At 56.4% G+C, this 21,714-nt stretch overlaps 2 protein-coding genes across 3 annotated transcripts in view; one reads left to right on the forward strand and one right to left on the reverse strand.

Moving 5' to 3' along the window:
- RSPH14 (radial spoke head 14 homolog) overlaps nt 1–21,714 on the reverse strand; it is an 85,128-nt gene that overhangs the window by 5,166 nt on the left and 58,248 nt on the right. The window lies entirely within an intron of this gene.
- GNAZ (G protein subunit alpha z) overlaps nt 5,769–21,714 on the forward strand; it is a 54,632-nt gene continuing 38,686 nt past the window's right edge. The window contains exon 1 of the mRNA XM_003806391.5: nt 5,769–5,973. The gene's annotated coding sequence lies outside the window, so the exon portion shown is untranslated. The remainder of the gene's footprint in view (nt 5,974–21,714) is intronic.

Raw genomic sequence — 21,714 nt, forward strand, 5'->3', positions numbered from 1 at the left:
AAAGCTGCTGGAGACCCCACACTGGTCTGACCAGCCCTTGAGAAGAGCTTGGGTTTGACTCTGAGACAGAAGACCTAGAGTGTAGGCCAGTGTCACACACACCAAAAAGAGCTGTGCCCCAACTAAAGGTGACAGGAAGCCATAGGCTCTGGTCTTCATGGGACCTGGGGCTCTGTGGGAAGGGGGCTCCACATGGCACAGCTGGGGTGCAGGTACTGGGAGAAGCACAATGAGGCAAGGCTCCCCCATAAACAGGCCCCACCTGGCTCCTCCCAGCTCCCTTCCCTCCTGAGGAATGTCAGCATGTGGTTGCCTAGAGAACCCAGCACGAGTGGCATCCTGAGCCCAGGACGGTGGGCAGAACAGCCCTCCTGAGTCACTGAGATGAGAAGCACAGGGAATGTGCACAGTGCCCTTCCCTACGGCAAGCGGCTGCCCTCGCCACTGCCCTGCAGCCCACTGCCTACTGCAAAGCCATCTACAGCCCCCAGGGAGGTGGCCACCAGCAGACACCTCTTTCTTCTGCCCTCCCCAGCTAAACCCTCTAATTTACTCTAGAGAGAGAAATAAACAGGTTGATTAGCCTAAAGGTCTCCAAGTGCCAATTAGTACCAGGGATTTCCTCTTTGAAGACATCACCCCAGCCTTCTTCCCCAACTCCCTGAGGACATCAAACAGCAGGTGCCCAGGGTGATGGGGTAGAAAGGCGGAGCAGGGTGCTGAGTGGCTCTTACCGCCCCCCCCCTCCCCATGTCTCATAATGTCCAGCAGCTCTCCATGCCCCATCCCCCAGGTCCTCTGGTGTCAGGTGGCTCCCAGTGCCCCTGGCCAGCTTCTCACTGTGGTATCAGATGGAGCAGCTAGATCTGCCCTGTTTGTTCTCAGGGCTCTGACCACCCAGGAAAAGTGGGTTCCTGTTGCTTCTACTGTGTTGGCCTTTTTTATTTAATATGCACAGATTGCAAAAAAAAAAAAAAAAAAAAAAAAGCCTAGGTCTCATTTAAAACATATCCTTTCCAATCTGTGTGACCTTGGACAAGTTACTTAACCTCTCTGAGTCTAGTTTCCTTATCACTGAAACGGGCCTACCTGGGTTGTGGATGAAAACGTGTTCCACGTGCTGTGGATTTCTTCATCCATGTAAGGGTCTGTCCCTGTGTGCCCAGAACATCTGGGCCTAGGGTGGCAAGACTCTCCTGAATTCCACCAACACTGAGTCCCAGCTACAAGCAAGGGCCTGCTGGAGGCTGAGGAATAGGATACAAGACAAACGCTGCACAGCCCAAGCCCTGCAGATCCCATCAGTGCAGAAACCCCCCCGCCCCACCACCCCTCCCGAGGCCTGATCCTCTCTCGCGCGCAGCTCCCTGCTTTGCCCATACCACACACCTGGCCTCCTGCTCCCGCTCTGCTTCCCCTCAGGTTCTGCCCACGGTCTCCCTACCCACTCCTGGCTATAGATTCAACTCAGTGGTGACCTGGACGGCCCTCTTCCAGCTCACAGCAGGGAGGTGACAATTTGACCTACTGTTAATTTTGCTGGCAGATGGAAGGACAAAGTTCTGGGATGGGGACACGAGCAAAGACCTGGGGGTAAGGAAGTTGTTAATTTTCAAATCAGGGCTAGATTGTAGCCTCGTCTCACCTATCTGAGCTTCCCAGGAAATCCCTGGGACAGGTGTCATTGCTGAGTCAGGATGGGCACAAGTTAGGGGAGGAATATAGAAGGAGTTGAGGTCAGAAAAGTCAACATTCAAGGTGATCGCCTCCATTACCCACCTCTCCTTGGTGAGGAAACTGAGGCCCAGAGAGGCAAATTGAATACCCAAGGTCACACAGCAGATGGTGGCAAAGCCAGGCGGGGCCCTCAGCTCCTTGGGTTTTGTTTCTCAGGCATTTGTCTTGTACTTCTGCTCCTAGAAATGCTTAGCACGGGGACCGGGGTTCATTTTGAGACAGAGGGAGAAGATTAAAAATAAAACGCGTGCCGGGTGTGCCTTTCTGCTCGTTCACTTTGCTTCTTTTCAGCTAAAAGAAGAGTCTCGGGCCTGGCTATTTATAACTAACCCAGATCTGCGATGGCTTGCTCAAGTGGGGGTGGGGCACACAGACCCCAGGGAAACAATCGGGGAAATCCACCCAACTGGGCGGCAGCCTGAGCGTCCGCTGGGGGTGGGGGGTGGTTGCAGAAGAGGTAGGACAGGTGGGGCACAGAGAATCAGCCAGATGGGGTGGCACCAGAGCAGGCCAGGCTCTGGGCCATCCATGGTTTAGAGACAAGCAACATATGCCCACCCCACCCCCGGGAAGTGGGAAAACTAGTGGAATAGTCAGCTGGGGACAGGTCACTACAGAACAGGTTGACATGTGTGTAGACCAGGAATTCCAGGGTCCTAGGGGCTCTGGAGGTGCACAAAGGGAGGCCCCAGGGAAGCTGGTTCTCATGGATGTGGAGGAGAGCCCAGAACAGCAGGGCTCAAATGTATGTGTTTGTGGGGAGTCCCCGATCTGGCCTGGCTGATATGTAGGGGCTAGGATGGGTTCAGTGGTTGATGAGCCAAAGAGATCCAATGGGATTGAGGGGTCACGGATGTCCATGGTGTGGAGCCCCAGTGGTGGAGGCTGGGTCATTTTCTTTGTGGTGGGGCAGGGCGGGTGCTGACACCATGTTGAGGGGCCACTCCTCAGCCAGCTGTGCCTGCTGGGTTGGGGAGGTGCTGAGTGGGCTCAGTCACCACCATGGCCCCCTTCCTCTGGCTACTGCAAAGCCCCAGCTGTTGTCTCCCAGCCAATGAGGGCTCAGGACAGAGCACCAGCACCCAGGTTCTGGTCGCAGCCACACCCTTTCCTGTTAGGGGACTGCACATCCACACATGGCATCTGGGGCCCACCTTGCCGCAGGTGACCCACCTGTCCAGCTTTAGCCTTGCGTGGCCCTGTGCCCTGAACTCCTGGCCCACGGGGCCTGCCTTTGCTCCAAGGGGTGCTTCTCTGTCCTCAGCTTTCTCGGCTCCCCGGTAGCTGGGAGCATGGTTAACAGCTTCTTCCTTCACCACATGCTCTCTTCCCGTGCCTCTGGTACCCTCCATTCTCTGGTTCCTGACCACCTCCCCAACTGCTCCTCCATCTTTTTGGTAAGCACCATCTCTTCCTCCAGTGGTCCCCACCCTCTCCCCTTCTCTCATCTCCCTGGGTCCTGATAATGCCCCGCCACTGTCTCCTAACATGCTGTTGGTCTCCCTGCCATCTCACAGCCACAGCAGACCGTGCACTGAACTCAGCCTCACAGACTGACTTCTGTGCTCACTCTCACTTCCTCTGGACTAACTGATGTTTTTGTTATTTTATTATCTCCAGTAGGACAACTCACATTGTCTGTGGGACCACACCTACTGTAAACAGGCAATTAAAAACTTCTCCTCCTCCTTCTCAAATTTAAAAGACTAACGTTAAAACTCTCTAGCAGTTCTTAGGCCAACGTCCCTGATCCTACTGCCCCGAGCTGGCATCTGTGCATGGGCAATGACCCTGGCCCCAGCCACACTGGTCTTCTCTGGGTTCTTCCTGGCCTCGTGCTCCTTTATGTCCTGCACCGTCCCCGCCTTGGAACTCACTTCCCTCCCACCCTATGTCACTGGCCACCTCCACGCCCGCTATGGCCTCATTCCAAGCATCTCTTCCTTTGGGAAGCTGGCCCAATGCCCAATGCTCCCCCACTCCACATGCCCCCAGAGCCCCAGTGGGTCTCCTCAGATAGCCTCACATGACTGTAAGGCCCAATCGTTGTTTGCTTTCTGCCCCTGCCCTACAGGCAGAGGGTCTGCCAGAAAAGGGCCGGTCTGAATCCTAGAACTGTGCCTACAACTATACCCTGGTGGAGGAGGCTATCTGTAAGTGACTGCTGCATGAATACAATATTGGTTTGATGCCAGGTGAGATGTCCCTCTCTTACTTTGAGGTCAAGTCAGGGAGGTGTCAGCCAGCCCCAGTGGACCCCTCCGCAGGCTAGCCTCTGCTCTGGACCACTGGAAAGGGCCATCTCACTGTTGCATGTGGGCTTACCTCTGCAAACAATTCAACTCTGACCCCCAGACTCTGCAGTGGAAACAGCCTCTGGCTATCCCAGGACATGCTAATATGCATTTCCTATATACATTAACCCTCAGAGCCACCCTCTGACCACAGTCTGTTACATTCCCTTTTGACAGAAGAGGAAACAGAGGCTCAGCCAGGTAGCACAGCTGCTGGTCTCTGTGTGGTCCTCCTGGCAAGAGGTCCAGCCTGACACAGCCTGGTGGTGTGGAAGGCAAGCACAAAGGGTAGCCCCTCAGCCATTGGCTGAATTCCCTTGGTCCTCACTGGACACATTCCAGTGAGCACTAAGTTCGCCTCCATGATGCCCATAACAAATATATGTCCTGTTCCTGACAGTTGAGGCAGCACCCTCACAGGTGGCCCATGACCCTGCAGGTACGTAACGCAATGGTCTCCATCTCACAGAAGAGGAAACATTCCTAGGGAGGTTATGGGATGATGCTGAGACGCCACAGTGTCCAGCTGGCAAAGCCAGGCACATGCCCCTGCCTCTCCACCACAGAGCTATGATGGAGAGACCGCTCCACGGACCTCTGCCATGGTCAGGTTCAGGGCTGCTGCTCAAAGAATGGCATGATCCACACCTTACAAAGGTGTAAGGTGATAAGGAACGCGTTAGCTGGGAAGGCATTTGCACTTTGTCAGGGATGCTCTAGGATACACAAAGCTTCAGATTTACAAAGATGGAGAAGAGAGACAGGAGCATTCATGTCTTGGCCCTCTGGTTTGAGAGTCTTTTAAGCATGGAACTGAGGGACTCCTGGCCCTGAGGTCCACAGATAGGCTTTGAAATTGAAAACAGAATTTTGCAGCCTGGGTTCAGCTGCGTTTTGCTGAGGGTCTGATGCTTTCCACCAGCTTCCCAAAAGCGCCAATCAGTGGCCTTAACTGAACTGGCTCTCTCACGCTTGTCTGGGCTGGGGGCCAGCTCCTCGGTCCTTCTCCCTTCCTTCCCTCCCAAGGCCACCCTTCCGTGTGCCAGGATTGCCAGGGACGCCAAAGAGCCCCTAGACACTGGGCGGTGGCGGGGTGGGGGGGGGGGCGGCGGCAGAGATGACTAATGCCCCCTCCCATCGCTGCACAAACCTCACCGGTGTAAATCGTTAGGGTTTGCATAGGCCTTTCACACGTTCTGAAGGATTGGTGAGACAATCCAGGAAAGCAGGTGCCACTAGCCCCACTTTGCAAACAGAAAGGCTGGGAGAGGTCAGTCGGTTGCCCAAGGACGTAGAGCTCACAAGAGGCCGAAATGGGTTTGAACCCGAGTGGAGAGAAGGCGAGCCGGGACTGGCTGCAGTAAAGAGGGCCAGGACCATGGCTGGGCTCAGGCTTGGTTTCCCGAGCTGCCAGAGGTGGCCCCCGGGGCTCGGCTACCAGGCCTCAGCGCAGCGGAGTCGGTGGAACGCCGGCACGGGGAGCGCTTGCGGGACTGCGGCGCGCGCGGAGCTGCGACCCCGCCCCTGTCCGTCCCCATTGGGCTACTGGCCCGTCCGTCAGCTGCCTGTGCCCAATGGACAGAGGGCCGGCGCTCGTGGCGGGGCGGAGGTGCCCGGCGCGTGGTGCCCGGCGGGCGCGCGGCGCCCCCCCGCCCGCGGTTGGCCTGGCAACGGGCTGCGCTCGCGGCTCCGCCCCCTGCCGGCGGCGGCGCGGCGCGGGGCGGGCGGACCCGCGGACTGGCGGCGGGCGGCGCGGGAGGGCGGGCGGAGGGAACCAGGCCGGCCGGAGCGTGTGCGCCGCCCGCGGTCCGGTCACGTCCCCGCGTGGGCGCCGCCGCCCGCGTCGTACGGAACGAGGGCGCCGCGGCCCCGCGCTCGCCGCCCCGCCCCGCCCCGCCCTGCCCGGAGCAGCTCGGCAGATGCTCTGTGCTGCGGCCCGGAGGTGAGTGAGCCGACCCGCGGCCGGCCGCGCGCCGCTGAGCCTCAGGGGTCGGGGGCACGGCCGGGGCATCCACCTTGCCCCCACTTGGGACTCTTCCCAGGCCTTTGTGCCCCGGATCCGCCAGGACGCAGCGTCAGGGATGCCCCTCAGGGGTGGGGGACACCAAGGGCGGGGACGCCTGCGAGGTGGGCAGGGGGCGGCCTCTGGTCGGGCAGGTGCTGGGGGAGGGATGCGCCGCCAAGCCGATGACCCCGCGGGAGGGGGCGGCTGAGGACCCGGGAGGGTGGACAGAGGGCGCCGGGGATGCCGCGCGGGGCCGCCGGGCGCCCCCAAGCAGCGGCTGATGCGGAGCCCGGGCGGGCCAGGCGAGCTGCGGGAGCGGCGCTGAGGCGGGTCTCCCTAGGGGGAGGATCAGGGAGGGGCGGCCGGAGCCGATGCAGGGCCTTGCCTGAAACCGAGGAGAGGGCCCCAGAGGCCTGGGCCCGAGGACCTGGGCCCGCAGACGGACAGCTAGCAGTTCTCGGTCACTGCTCTCGCAGCGAGCAGGTTCCTCACAGGCATTTAGAGGAAGAGATGAGTATCGACCTGCTGCGATTGTAATACGTTCCCGGCTCAATATTTTTTCCCTTAAAAGGCGGTGGGGGTGTTTGGGGGAGGGGAGTGAGGGCCTCAGGGCTGGCGCTCCGTATCCTGCGGGCGATCCGAGGGGGCTCTGCCTTTAGGGCGGTGCTGAGCCTTCCTGGGTGATGATGGCAGGATTCGGCCTAGGCCGAGAATGGGGGCTCCTGTTAACTGAGACAAGAGGATGATGCCAAGCGAGACCAGCGTTCCGCGTAGTCCGTGTTGGGGTGGAGGGACCCGCCTGGTAGAGAGGTCTGTCTTGCTTGGGGAGACAGCTGAGCCCCTGACCGGCTCCTTTCTGCCCAAGTGATTTCCCTGCCCTGGGGATTGAGCTCTCTGGAGAAGGCTCCTTGGCCAAATTCAATTAAGCAAATATTTATTGAGTGGTCACTCCCCCAGAGCCTTGGCGCTGGGGTGCACCGGGTGGGAGTGGACTGGGCCTGCCCTCCCAGGACTGATTGACCACCGCATAGGAGAAAACGTCTCTACTCGACCAACCCAGCTTGAGTGCAGGTGCAAGGGCCTCGGGAGGGACCTCAGAGTGGTGTCCTGGGCTGGGGGGTCAGGTGAGCTCGTGGGCAACATGACATTTGAACTGGAGCTTGAAGGACATGGGCACAGCTAAGCTGGGCATTGTGGGCAGAGAGGAGAGAATAGACCGAGGCACTTGGGCAGTTAGATCTGATGGGAGCACTCAGCATGCCTGGGGAGTAGGAGGAGGTATGGCGGGAAAGGCCGGTGGGGGCTGCACGGGGCTGAGGGAGCTGGGAAGTGGAATGACCCCACTGCTGGTTAACTGTGGCTATGGTGGAGACCACGGCTTCCTCATCTGTAAAAGTGAAGCAGTTCCATGACCCCATGAGCTGGGGTGGGCCTGGAGAAGAGCTAGCTTTAAAGACTGGGGAAGGCTCCTTGCAGTCTGAGACTGTGCTTCCAGGCACTTCTCCCTCGGGCACAGCCAGGGCACTGGGTAACCACCCAGGCAACCCCCTTGTTAGGATTGAGTTGCCTGTTTCGGGGATGATGCTTAGCTAGTGACTCTGCCTCTGGGATGTGGATGTTTGAGAGCAGTAATCGTGGCAGCCTGGGAGCATCCATCTACGGGGTGCAGTGGGGGTGTGGATGGCCTGCGGTGCTTGGATAAAATATGCGCCTTGAGCAAGCCTCATTCTCTAGGAATGAGGAGATGCTGGCATCTGGTTTAAAAGTCTTCCTGTGTGTTCCTCTAACTGACGTTGATTTTCTGAGACAGGAGGTGAATAAGACATAATTTCTCCCCCTCGGAAATTGGTGTCACTTTCCCCCCTAAGTCAGCTCCCTCATTTCTGGGGATGTTTTTGCTCTCCCTCTGAAGGGGCTGTTTGTTACTCATCTTTGTAGTGTGCCTACCCTCCCCACCCAACACACACTTGGCTTTGGCCAAGGCCCAGGTTGATGCAGCGAGAACAGGGCCTGCCCTCGTGGGGTGTGCAGTCTGTGCTGAGCAGGGTGAGCTGCTGCGCTCTGTGCCTGTCGCCTGGACTGTTGGAGGGACCTGGCATGTGACTGTGGGTTTGGGACACAGGGAATGGATTCTTCCCTCTGTCCCCAGCCTCTCAGTCCTTTTGTTTTCTAGAGTCTCAGGAGGAACCTCAGAGACCTGGAGGCCCCACCAGAGTGGCCGGAACCTGGTGCAGGAGTATGGGTGGGGTCTCAGTCTGGCCCTCAGGAGCTTCTAGAACAATTCCAGGAATTTGCAGGTAACTGGATTGACTTCAGAAGGGCTGCCCAGGGCCCCCGCAGAGAGGCCAGTGGGACAGGAATGCTGAATATAGCAATTCAGGAATGCTGAATTTAGTCATCTTGTGTGCGAACACATGTGTGCGGCTTCCTCCCCTGGAGGCAAGGAAGGCAGCCCTGTGCTGTCTGTCCCACGCTAGCCTCAGAATACTTAAGACGGTGTGTGGCGGCAAAGGCACTCTCACTGCTGCTGACCATGGCAGGTGCACGGGCACACTGGAGGAGGCAGGTCAGCACACTGCTCTCCCGAACCCTCCAGCAAGGAAACCTGGGGTACCCAAGCCTCTGAGCACCTGTGAGCACTGTGCTTGGCTGGAAGGAGCACAAAGCGAAATGAACAGAGGCGTCAGTGCAGATGCCAAGGGTCAGCCCCAGGCAGAATCCCAGAGCAGAGGCTATGCTGCGGCCTGGGCAGAATGAAGAGGGACGTGGGAGCACCCAGACTGTTGTGGCCCCGGGGTGGTGAGGTGAGAATTCCAGTCTAGGTGGCAGAAGACCTGGAGTCAGGCCCTGGCCCCACCATCCTAGGTCCAGCCCCTTTTTCTCTGAACCTCATTATCCTCATCCATACCCAAAGCCAAGAGTGCCCCGCCCTGTCCCCACACCAGCCCCTGCCACACATTTTGGCCCTTTCGTGCGAACACCGCCAGGGGAGGCGCTTCTCAGGATTGAACCAACAGGGACCGCTTGACAGATCCTAGAGCACATAGGAGGAGACATCAGCCCTCTGGACTGAGCTGGAGGAGCAGAACCTCACGCGATTCATCCATTCATTTGTTCAGCTAACATTTACCAGCGCCTGCTGCATGCCAGGCACTGTGCCAGGTGCAGGGGTACAGCAGGGACATAGCATCCACTCACAGTGCTCACACCAGACGGGCAGGGGTTGACAGTAACACGTGTAACTAAGTGCTGCACTGTGGAGAACACTAAAGCAGAAGGTGGGGGACACGAGATGAGGGTGGGGGGCTGACACAGTGCCATGGAGAAGTGCTGGGTGAGTGGTGTGGCTGAGCAGGGGAGAGACAGCAGGTGCAAAGGCGCTGAGCAGACACTCCCTGGCCCCTGGAGGCCCCACCAGAGTGGCTGGAACCTGGTGCAGGAGTGTGGGTGGGGTGTCAGGGCCAGGTCCTGCAGGACTCAGTGGGCCCCAATGAGGCAGGAAGACCTTGGCAGGGTTGGAGCAGAGAAGAGACTGGAGCTGCCCTCTCAGGAGGAGCTAATCTACACTTTGAAAAGATCTCTCTGCTGAGGTGGGAAAATAGGCTAGGGTGGGGTAAGGCTGGGGGCCATGAGGGGCTATTGCAACATTCCAGGCAGAGAGGCTGCTGACCCAGGGGTGGGAGCTCTGGAGGCCCTGAGAAATGCAGGTGGGAGATTTGTTTTTTAAAGCTGCAGCTTTTAAAGGACAGCTGCAGTTTTGGTCTGAACCAGTAGAAAGATGGAGCTGGTATTGGCTGAGAAGCAAGATACAGAAAAACCCATTCTGGAGAGGTGGGGAATTAGGAGGTGGGTCTGAGACCTGGAGAGCCATTGATGGGCACATGTGGCCAGAGGGAGAGCAAGGCTGGAGGTGGCAACCTGGAGCCCCTGGCACTGAGGTGTGTGGGAGGCCGGGGACCACGTGAGGTCACTTAGGGATCAAGGGTAGGTAGGATCAGAAGAGGCTGAGCTGGGCCCCTGGGCCTCCACTGTGGGGAGGATGAGTTGAGAAGCATCGAGAAAGAGAGATTGAGGATTGACGGGCAAGTGAGGTGGAAGCACAGTCACAGTGGCGCCTCGGGAGGCTGGAGAAGAGCGGGTCCCAGAGAGCAGGTCCCCTGTGTCAAGCAGGCAGGGCATGCCCAGGGACTGAGCAATGCAGGCACAGCTGGCCACATGATTTTGGGGGCCCCCTATTTGAAAATTATTAAGGGCCTGACATGATGGCCCACACCTGTAATCCTATACTATGGGAGACTGAGGTAGGAGGATCACTTGAAGTCAGGAGTTTGAGACCAGCCTGAGCAACATGTAAGAGCCTGTCTCTACAAAAGTAAAACTAAAATTATGCATTCCAAAACAGCAACAGCAGAGCATTAAAACTGTATGGATGCCCAAGTGAGTGCCCAGGAAGCTGGCTGGTCACAGGGACCTCAAGGATAATATTGGGGATGTAGTGGCCCCTGTGGAGAAGGAAGGCCTGGAGGGTGGGCCGGCAACCTGCCTGCTGCCCACTCCCCACAGCATTTCTCCTCCCTTCCCTGAGTGGGCGGGTGGGTTGCGTTGGACTTTCAGGGCCGCTGGAGTCAGTCACACCCAGCCTGTGAGCCTCACCTTGGCTTCATGGCCCAGGGAACCCAAAGTGAAAACTGCAGCAGGAAATTGCCTGCTGCAATTCTTCACTAAATGTCTTGCTTCTTGCCCCTTGGTCTGTGGACCCTTGGGCAAGAGGCAGCAGGAGGCACATCTCGAGGTTGAGGTTTAGATGGTCCCATCAGCAGGCCCTGGACCTACATGGCCACAGCTTCACACAGCAATGGCTTCTTTGCGTTCATCTCTTTTCCAAAGGAACCTGCCACATCACAGAGTTTTGAGTTATTTGCTTCTAAATTAAGGTATAACTCTCTTTTAGAGACGTCCCTGGAGAATCCATCAAAAAGTGCTAAGAAGCGAGACTGTTAAAAGCCACAGTGCAGGGAGGGGCCTTACACATAGTGTCAAGCCCGGGGGTGTTCCTTCTAGCAGCCTCCAACCAGAAACACACCCCGTCCCTGAGGGCTCAGCCAGGCCTCTCATGGCCATGGGGGGCCGTGGTTAGAGCAAACCTTTCAGGAGACCCTTGGCCCCTGGGATGGAGAGCTGCCAGGACAGAGGTCCCTTTGTGAGGTCTGCCCCTGTGAGGTCTGCTCCTTTGTGAGGTCTGCCCCTGTGAGTCATGGAGGCCAAGGTCCTCTGAGGTGTGGAGAGTGGACCTCATGTGCCCAGTGCCTTAGTAGGTCTGGGCAGCCCCGCATCTGGGCAGCATGGTCCCTCTCACCCTGGTTGGTCATAGGAAGGGTGGCTGAGGAGGAGGCTGTGCTGGAGGCTGGCATGGCAGTGAGGGCTGGCTCTTAGGCTGTGGCCCTGCTCCAGACAGGGCTGGTGGGGCCTCTGTGTAGAACAGCGCCATGTTCCTGACCATGTTTCCTATGTCCTTTCCTGCTGCTATTTTTTTCCCCTTAGCACTCGCCACAGCGTGACCTGCTCCCTATTTGATTCATTCATCGTATGTGTTTGTGTAAGCTCCATGAGGGCAGGGACGTTGCGGAGTCACCATTGAGAATCGCCACCCAGGGAGTCGCTGTGGAGGGACTGAATATTCACAGACAGTCATGCCTCAGTGGCCCTGTCCAGCCCCTTTCGCCCTAGGGCTGGGCTGTGTGCTCGTGCGCTGCAGAACCCCTGCTCCAGCTCAACCCTCTGCTCCTAAGAGGTTGTACCTTTGGGTCCCCAGAGATGTGTCTCTGGGCCTCAGGTTTGGCCACCAAACACAAACCACCCTCAGGTGGATGCTACCAGCTGGGCCCCGTCAGGCCCAACTGTGGGTTACTCTCAAGCCAGAGGCAGGTGGACAGATGCCTCGGGCTGATGCCGGGCCACTCAGTGATGCAATGTGACTCAGTGGGGCCTTTGTCAGACACGGGGATTCACAGAGTGATGACCTTCAGAGGCATGTCTATGGAAAACTGTCCTAAGGGGATGAGCCAAGACCCTGAAGGTAGCAAAGGAACATGATGATGGTAGAGTGGCCTTTCCAGGTGGCCCCTGTGCCCCAAGATCAAGGAGTGGCCTCTCAGGCCAGCAGAGGAGCTCAGGGCAGGGGAAGGCACCAGGCCTGGGTAGAAGTCCAGCTCTGCCTGTGATGGTGACCCTGCGAATGCTTTCCACTCTCTGGGCCTTGGTTTCCTTGCCTTTGAGTTGGAAGCTCTGGGCTGGGTCAAGTGTACAGATAGTTTCCTTCCTTATCTCAACTCTGGAGTGGCCGTCCAAAGCATGCTGTGCTGAAGAGGATTCTAAGGCTGTGCTACAGCCCAGAGGGAAAGAGTCATGGTCGATTAGTGATGTCTGCAGCGGGCACGGGAGGCAGGATTTAGATGAGCTTGCCAGTGACTGGTGAACCTCACCACTGTACCCCCTCCTATCTAGCAGCTTTAACCCACCCTATCTCTCCTTACATGCCCCTTCCTTAGTGACACTGATGCTAACCCCTTATTGGGAAGGACTGGCCTCCGTCTTCCTGAGTCCCATGAGCAGCTCAGGTCATTGCTTGCTGACTGTCTCTTCTCTCATTTGATGCCTCACTCCCTGTAGTGATCTCAGGGTCCAACCCCATGCTTCGTTCATGGCAGCCTCTTTCTGTACACTGAAGAATGAATAAGTGAATGAGTGGTAGAGACTCAACCACTCTACAAGGCCGGGAGTCTCCTCTTGGATGTACGCCTGATGTTGATCTCTGTTCCAGCAAGGAGCCCCTAGAAGCCTTCTTGGAATTGGGAGGCTGGATGGCCACGGAAACAAGGTGCTAAACCGTGTGGTTTCAGCTCCAGGTATTGCAGGAGTGGGGTCAGCAAGGGAGGAGGGGGCAAGGTGACTAAGGAGGGCTGAGGCATGTAAAGTACCAGGCTCTGTGTTTGTGGGGCCCGGTGGTCCTGTCTGACCTTGGCTATGGAGCCGCTAATCAGGCTTCCCCAGAGGCAAAGCTGGGAAAACCTTCCAAGCTGCCAAGAGGGGCCTTCTGAAGACCCTTCGGACTATGGGTGGGAGAACTTGGCACCTACAGCCTTCACCCTGACCCCAGCAGGCCCTGACCCCCTATGAACTGGTGGTACCTCACCCCTACTCCTCTTGTACCCCCACACTAGTGGCCCTACCCCTAACTGTGGCCAGGCCAGGGGAGGAGCAACTCCACCATGAGGGCTTGGCCCTCATGCCTCCTCCTGCCCAGCTCTGCATGGCCTGTCCTCTCTGGCCTTAGCTGCCCCAGCTGCATGTGGCCTCAGGCCAGCCCCACCCAGCCCTCTTGCTTCCTGTGGCCCTGTAGAGTGGCTACCAGGACCCCTGCTGGTGAGGGCGGGTGCGGGTGGCCTGTCTCCGAGCTGGGCTTTCCTCCAGCATGGTCACCCCCTCACCCGCTCAGTTACCTCTGATATGCTGTGCAAACATATTTCTCGATGAAATGCTGGGAAGAAAAATAATTAGAGTGTTGCCTCCATTATCCAATTTCTGATTAATCAAACTCTCTTTGTCCTCGGCCAAAATCTATTCATTTCCCTTAAACACTGGGCCAGTGCCAGGCATTGATTTCCTCTATGATAACACCACGCACGCAAGCACAGCCATGCCCAGCCTTGCCCCACCCCATGGCTGGGACACAGAGGCACTGGTGGGGCTGCCCTTGTCCCCCCAACACTGCCCACCTCCTCCAAGGAGTCTCCTGGCCACACTGACACCCCCATCTCTGTCGCGGCTCCTGGAGTGCTTGGCCTCAGTCTCCAGTGTGTTTGTCTTGCCACGCTGGCTGTTCTGGGGCTCTCCCTCCTCCCAGGATGGTGTGGAATGGATAGAGGAGGTGTGGAGGGTGTGGCCACTGCGGTCCCCAGGGACCACAGGGAATGGGCTGCAGCCCCAGGCTCTGGGTGGGCCAGGGTTTGGGGGATTATCCCCATCACTGGCACAGGAAGAAGGCCAAGGGTGAGGGCCAGGGCTTCTAAGGGGGCTGAGGGGCCATGCAACGTATGTGGGGTGGGAGCACACTTGCAGGGGTAGCAACAGAAGCCCAGCCCCAAAGGGCTTACAAGATGAAGGGACATCCTGGCTCCCGGGCCTGGGGGCTTAGTAGTGGGGCAGCATCAGGATCAGCCAAGTCCAGGTGGGAGGGGGCTCTGCGTCTCCCCATGTCCACCCAGGGAAGGCCACGGGCCTTTCCAGAAGACCTCCCAGAAGTCCCCAACTATCCCCTCCATGAGCCACGTTGACCGATTCCTCACTCAGTCACTACAAGGGCCTGGGATTGATTTATTGGCACCTGCTTGGTGCTAGGTCCTTGTGGGCACATGGGATATATCAATGAACAAATAGACCAACAGTCCCTGCCCTATGGCACAGTGGGAAAGAGGTGGGCGATAAACACTCTAAGTAAATTATATAGTGTGCTAGAAAGGGACCATGCTTGGGGCAAGGCAGCACACGTGGTGTGGCTGTGTGCGAATATGGGGGTCATTTTCCATCGTAAATAGGATGGGCAGGGAGGCCTCCTAAGGAAGGGACATCTGAGCCATTGGATGGGGAGAGGGCGCGGAAGCCAAGTCCACTTGGCTTTCTGGACAAAGAGTTTTCCAGGAGGAAGGAACAGCCAGTGCACAGGCCCTGAGTTAAGAGTGAGGGATGGTGCTAGAGAGGCAGCTAGAGGTAGCGTGGCAGGAGTGGGGGAGGGGGAGCATGGGCGTGGGAGTCAGAGAGGCCAGGCATTGCACAGCCCTGGTGCCCTGGCTGGACTTTGACTCGGGGTCTGCCCATGTCAAGCAAGCGTCGGGAGCAAGCATGAGAAGGTTTCAAGCACAAGTGAGACATACTCTGCCTCATTTTTACAAGGATGCCCCTGGCTGCTGGTGGAGCACAGGGCACAGGGGGCTGGAGACAGCAAGACCAGAGAAGTCATACTGCTGCAAAACAGATGAGAGGCTGGGGCTGGCTAGCGGGAGCGAGTGGTAGAATTCTGGACAGTCAGGGCAATTAAGGGTTCCCCTGAGGCTGGCTGGGTCCAGCCACAACCTGTGGTGCCAGCCTCAGTTCTCAAGGAAAGGGACGCAGGGAAGGCGTGTTGGGCATGTAGTGGACACCACTCATGCCCCTAGGTCCCCAAGGTAGGGGATGGGATTGTGGGATGCCACACATGGAGGCAGAGGGCAGGAGGTTGCAGGGCCTCAAAGACCCAGAAGGTGAAATCAGATTCCCCACTCAAGTGAGGGATTTGATGGAGTCAGCAGTTTCCTTCCCTGGGGAAACTGGGGAGCCAGGAGCCTGGGGCTACGGCTCTCTCCAAGGCAGCAACCTCTTTGATTTGGCTCTTAATGAAGGCCCCACTTCTTCTCTGCTGTCATGGCCACCCTCTCCTCCATAGGCGGAACCTTTGCATATTGATTTATTTATTTACTCCTGGCCCAGAGAAATATCTGGCTTGATTTCCTCCTGAGTCAGTGTTCCTCAGGCGACACTATCACCCTTTGTCTGGTCAGCCGTGGTGGCTGTGGGCCAAAAGACAGGACAGGTGGCTGAGGGTGTCCAGAGCCAGGACAGCACAGGGTTACAGGGAAGGGCCTCCCTGTTCATCTCATCTCCCCGGTCATCTCATCTCCCCTTCCTTTAGCAGAAGGACACTGGGAGGCCCAGCCGGGGCAGAGCCTGGGGTTGTCTGTAGGATGGGGACACTGTGTTCACTAACCGTAGTCCTTCCTCCCGTCTGCTCGGACTATGGCTTCAGGATAGGCAGAGAGCTTTGAGGAGGCAAAGAAAGGAGGACCTGTTTCTAAGGTGAGACCCGTTGCGGATCTGCAGGTGCAAGGCCCATCAGGCAGGTTGTGGGGAGAGTGTAGAGAAGCCAACCCAGTGGCCTGGGCCCTGGTTACTGTGGAGTGGCTGCAAAGAGCCCACAAACACGGAGTCACATGTCCCCAAGCCATGAATCAGTGATGTCTTGCATGTGCGTATGCTCTCATTTTTCAAACACTGCAAAAGCTATTGTGATAAATGAAATGCAGAGTCATTTACAAGCCTTGAGGAAATCTTGGCGCGCAAAAACCCTTTTTACCTCTGTCATCAGCACTCACTGGATTAATGGGTGCTCTCCCTTCTCACTGTAAAGCATGCTGGCTTGTGTCAGTACAGGGTGGGCCCTCCAGGGCAGCGGGCACTCTCTAGAACCCCCTTGCCCTTCCACATGTATCCCTTTGAGTCCGTTGTGATTGTCCCAAACCTATTTGTGCCAGTTGTACTCATTGTAATCACAGCCTGGAATACTGTGTAAACTGATGGGCTGTGACTGTATAGAGGGCTTCTGTGGAAATGAAAGTGGTTGCTTTGGAAAGCCTCAGTAAAAGCCGTGGTTAGGTTTGGTGTGGGCAAGCCAACCACGAGTTTGGGGACAAGGAGTATAACAGCCTAAAGTTCAGATTCCGGGTCCTTTGCCACCTCACTTGTGTTGGAAAAAGTAAACGAGATGTCACGCAAGGTGTGCTGTGGTTTAAGCAAGAAGTGGCATAACCCCAGAACCGGAAACTCTGATTTAGGAAGAGTTTGTGTCTCTGAAAATTGACAGATATATGAATGTATGTTTATCTGAGTTAAGTGAAAATAAAGTACACGTGTGTCATTTCTTAGGTCTTCCTGCTTTAATTCACTTTTCAGTAGATCAGCCAGCCAGCAGTCTCAGGTGTGATTGCAATTTTTGCCATCAACAGTTATTAGAAATATATGTTATAGGCCAATCAGGTTATAGGCCAATATGTTATAGGCCAATCAGGTTCATGCCTGTAATCCCAGCACTTTGGGAAGGAGACGCAGGTGGATCATTTGAGGTCAGGAGTTTGGGACCAATGTGGCCAACATGGCAAAACCCCGTCTCTACTAAAAATACAAAAATTAGCCAGCCATGGTGGCGGACACCTGTAATCCCAGCTACTTGGGAGGCTGAGGCAGGAGAATCACTTGAACCCAGCAGACGGAAGTTGCAGTGAGCCGAGATCGTGCCACTGCATTCCAGCCTGGGCAACAGAGTGAGATTCCATCTCAAAAAAAAAAAAAAAAAAAAAGGCCAGGCGCGGTGGCTCACGCCTGTAATCCCAGCACTTTGGGGGGCCGAGGCGGGCGGATCACGAGGTCAGGAGATCGAGACCATCCTGGCTAACACAGTGAAACCTCGTCTCTACTAAAAATACAAAAAATTAGCCGGGTGTGGTGGCGGGCACCTGTAGGCCTAGCTACTTAGGAGGCTGAGGCAGGAGAATGGCATGAACCCAGGACGCGGAGCTTGCAGTGAGCCGAGATCGTGCCGCTGCACTCCAGCCTGGGCGACAGAGCAACACTCCACCTCAAAAAAAAAAAAAAAAAAAAAACACCCCAGAAATATATGTGTAATAATGTCGGAATCTGCAGGTTGGTCTTTTTCGTTGTGTTTTTTTGTTTTTGTTTGTTTGTTTATTTGTTTTGAGTCTCGCCCTGTTGACCAGGCTGGAGTGTAATGGCGCGATCTCGGCTCACTGCAACCTCCGCCTCCCAGGTTCAAGCTCCTGTCTCAGCCTCGAAAGTAGCTGGGATTACAGGCGCACACCACCACACCTGGCTTTTTTTCTTTTCTTTTTTTTTTTTTTGTATCTTTAGTAGAGACAGGGTTTCACCATGTTGGCCAGGCTGGTCTTGAACTGACTTCGTGATCCACCTGCCTCAGCCTCCCAAAGTGCTGGGATTACAGGCATGAGCCACCGCACCCGGCCTCGTTGTGTTTTTTTGTTTATTTTTGTTTTGCATGTGGAGGATCATTCCATAATACTTGGAAAGGTTGTAAACCAGGAGTCTACAACAGAGCCAAGGCCACAGGGGCCAAGTATGAGGAGGAGGCTGCTTGATGACACTGCAGAACTCCCATGGCAGGCCAGCCTGGAAGCCCCTCTTTCCCCAGGACTAGGATTCACAAGGCCCTTGGGGCCCCAGCCCACCCAAGCGGAAGAGTCCAGGGACAACCTGCAGGGAAGTGTGAGGTTTTCTAGCATAAGAGGACATGGAGGATGGGCCTGAGGACCAGGAGATGCTGGTTTCACAGAGCTGAGGCTAGCTGGGCTCTCAGCCTGGGGTGTGCAGAGTCCACAGTGTCTTCCCCCCAAACCTTGCCCCCAGAAACTCCCATTTTAATTCAATAAGGTGTGAAGTGGTCAAGATCATATTAAGATGGGGCGTGAGCTGGCTGGGATGGGAAAGGGCACGTGGGAGACTGGGAGACCAGGCAGGAGGCTCCAGGGGAGTTGGGAGAGTGAAGGAGGAGGGTGGGCAGGAGAAGTTTCAGGAAGAGGACTCTCCACACAGACAGAAGGAACTGGAAACCATACCAAAGGAGGGGTCCTTAGGGGCTAGCCTGCAGCTCGGAGAGGGGCAGGTGTGATGCACATTTGAGAAATATTTGTGGAAAGCAGAAGCAAGAGGGCTGTGGGAGGCCTGGGGTATTGGGGGTAGTAGGGGAGGGTAGACCCAGGCAGAGGGGTCCCAGGGGAATCCAGTAGAGCTGGCCCACAGAGTCCCAGGGATATCACGGGCTCCAGGAGCAGGCCATGGGTCAGCAGCGACCTCAGGTCCTGAGGCCTGTGGACTGCAGGGTGACCCCTTTGCAGGCTGCTGGGAAAGGTCATTTTAGGTAATGCTCTCAAAAGGGAGTGCTGGGGAAGCTTCCGAGCTCTGTACAAATATTTTTTGGTGTTCCTCCATCTATCCATCCATCTGTTCTGCGAATCTTTCACAGAGCACCTGCTTCGAGGGAAGCAGAGCTGGTGCCTGGGGGAGGGAGGGCAGAGCAGGAGCCCAGACCAACCTGCGGTGGGTACCCTGGGGAAACCACACACAAGCCATTGGAGGCGAAGGTGGGAGGAGGGGATATGGGCCAGATGTGGTCAGGGAAGGTGCCTGCAGGAGGAGCCGGCAGCCCTGAGGCTGAAAAAGGACCGGTTTGTGGGGCATCCCTTCCATTTCTTCCCCAGGGGAGGTCCAGTCCCACTGCCGAACCAGCGGCACACCACACCTGTTCAGGGTCACGCGGGCCAGGTGACAGGCCCAGACTGAGTCCACTGGGGTTCCAGGGATCCTGATGCTGCAGTAGTCAGGGGTCCTCATCAGGGAAGGAGGTTCTCCCTGGGCTTCACAGGGCTGTGTTTTCAGCCAGGTGGGGTGGAACAGGGCACTGTGGGTGTGGTGGGTGGGAGGTGCAGCCGGAGAGGCAGGAACCTTGCTTCTTGTGGAGTTAACAAGGAGGGAGGGGTGAGCTATGCAGGCGATCTTTCCCCAGAGGGCAGTTCCTGGGAGGGTAGCTTGTCCCTACCCATGTCCAGTGTCACTGGCATTAAGGCAAGTGGGGTTTTTATCTTCCCCGGAAGATGTGGCTTTTTAGTCCAAAAATACAAGCAGTCCCCAACTTAGGATGGTTTGACTTGCAGTTTTTCAAGTTATGGTGCAAAAGCAATAAACATTGAGTAGAAGCCCTACTTTGAGTACTCATACAACCATTCATTCTGATTTTCCCTGTCAGTACAGTATTCAGTAAATTCCACAAGATACGGGTTAGATTCTTTTGTCTACCTGCAGGCTAATGTAAGTGTTCTGAGCACATTTAAGGTAGGCTAGGCTAAGCTGTGAGGTTCAGCAGGTTGGGGGAAGTCAACACATTTTCAACTTAGGATGGGTTTATCAGGACATAACCCCATCCTAAGTCAAGGAGCATCTGTAGGTGTTGTATCAAAAGCCTTAAACCATCAGGCCTTCTTGCAGACAGCCACACTGGCCAGGATGAAGCAGCATGGGGAAGCCCTGAGCACTGGATGTGAACATATCCTTGCTCATTTTTGCCTTCATCCCCACCTGGTCCTAAGCACCTGCGCTTTGTGGCCCATGATGTAATGCAGCCTTGAGAGCTGCAGCCCCGCCCTTCACTACCCCAAGGCCCAGTGGGGAGCTGGACAGGGAGCCATTCAGTGGGGATGCCACAGACAGTGTCGTGCTGGGAAGGCAGGGAAGTCAGGTCCCTGCTTTCCCAGATGAGTGTGGGCGTGGACACCAACCCTGGCTCACTTGCCAGAGGACGCACTGTCTGCGGTTTTGTGGTCACCCTACCATCGCATGTCCAGGTGACATCGCACGTCCAGGTGCCATTGCACACTGGAGGTTATGATGCAGAAGTGCTGCTCCAGGAGGCCATACCAACCCCCATCCTGTCCTGGGTCCCCTGGGGCCACCTGCCACTAGGTGGGGAGCCTCATCTGGAGCCCCTGAGTTTTCTGGAGGTAGCTCTCAGGCTGGAACCCCCACCTCAGATAGGTGGACATGGTTTCCAGGCAGCTTCTCCCCAGGCTAAGCCCGTCTGCTGCATCTGTGGGGTCAGCTCTGGGAATCACCCCACCCCTTGATGTCCTCAGCGATTCCTCACTGCTGCCATTCTACATTTTTCTCTGTGTCCTCTTCTCCATGGTGCTGAGCTTTATTTGAAATGGCCTGGCTGCCTTATGTGCTCACCATCTCCCCAGCGAGAATACAAGCTCCTTGACACACAGACTCAGCTTGTTCCCCACCATGTCCCCCTGTCCCCAAGCAGGGCCACACACAGTGGGGCTGGATTCTGGGAGAGCAAAGTATTGATCATAGCAGGTTGAGTGACTGATCAGTTGCCCATACAGATCTGAGGGTGGAAGGCCTCAGGCCTGGGCGCACGTGCTGGGTGATTTAGGAGCAACGGGAGAAGCAGTGGAGGATGCTCTGCTGAGCAGACAAATGGAACTGAGCCAGGGAGAGGGTGACCCACTTTGCTGAGATAAGAGATGGGCTCCAGCCTGAGGACAAGGGGTGCAGTGTTTATACCACAGCCCAACAGCCTCCATCCCTTCAACACCAGTACCAGTGCCTCTGCCCTGGTTGTCCCAGCTTGTCCCAGCAGAGAGGGCCTCTGGCCCTGGTTCCCCATGTACCCCACTTGTGTCCTCAGGAGGCACGGGCAGTGGGGACAGAGCAGGGGGCTGCAACACCATCGAACCCTAGGAGGTGGCCTAAGGCCACAGCTGTGAGTGGCACTAACCCTTCCCCAGAGGAAGGTAATCCTTTTTGTTTCTCTCTCAATCCTTCTCCTTCAAGGAGAAAATCCCAGTTTGGTGCCAACGTGGCTCTCACACCCTCCAGCAGGCGTTAATCCCCGCTGTTTAAGCAACAGCCAGTGGCCTTGCCGGGCCCCTCGGCAGGGTCCCGCCCCTGGCTAGTGGCAGAAGCGGTTCCTCTACACTGTTTTGTATTTAGATTACTTCTGTCTACGGCGGGTGACCCTGGCTTTCCACTGAAAGTAGGACTATGAAGTCATTATGAAGTACATTTTTTAAGTAAAAAAGGCAGTCAATTTAAAGAAAAATGCTGAGTAAAAACAGCAAGTGATACCCAGATGTGGCCAGGTTAGGCAGGCTGCAGTCCCGTGGGGCCCAGTCGGAGGGCTTGGTGGGAGCAGAGGCCTGCAGACTCCCAGCCAGGCCACCCCGGGAAATCACCTCCATCTTTGCGCTTTGATTTCTACAGCCGTAAAGCCGAGGC

This window comes from Pan paniscus, chromosome 23 (genome assembly GCF_029289425.2).
Source record: "Pan paniscus chromosome 23, NHGRI_mPanPan1-v2.0_pri, whole genome shotgun sequence".
Lineage (NCBI taxonomy): Eukaryota > Metazoa > Chordata > Mammalia > Primates > Hominidae > Pan > Pan paniscus.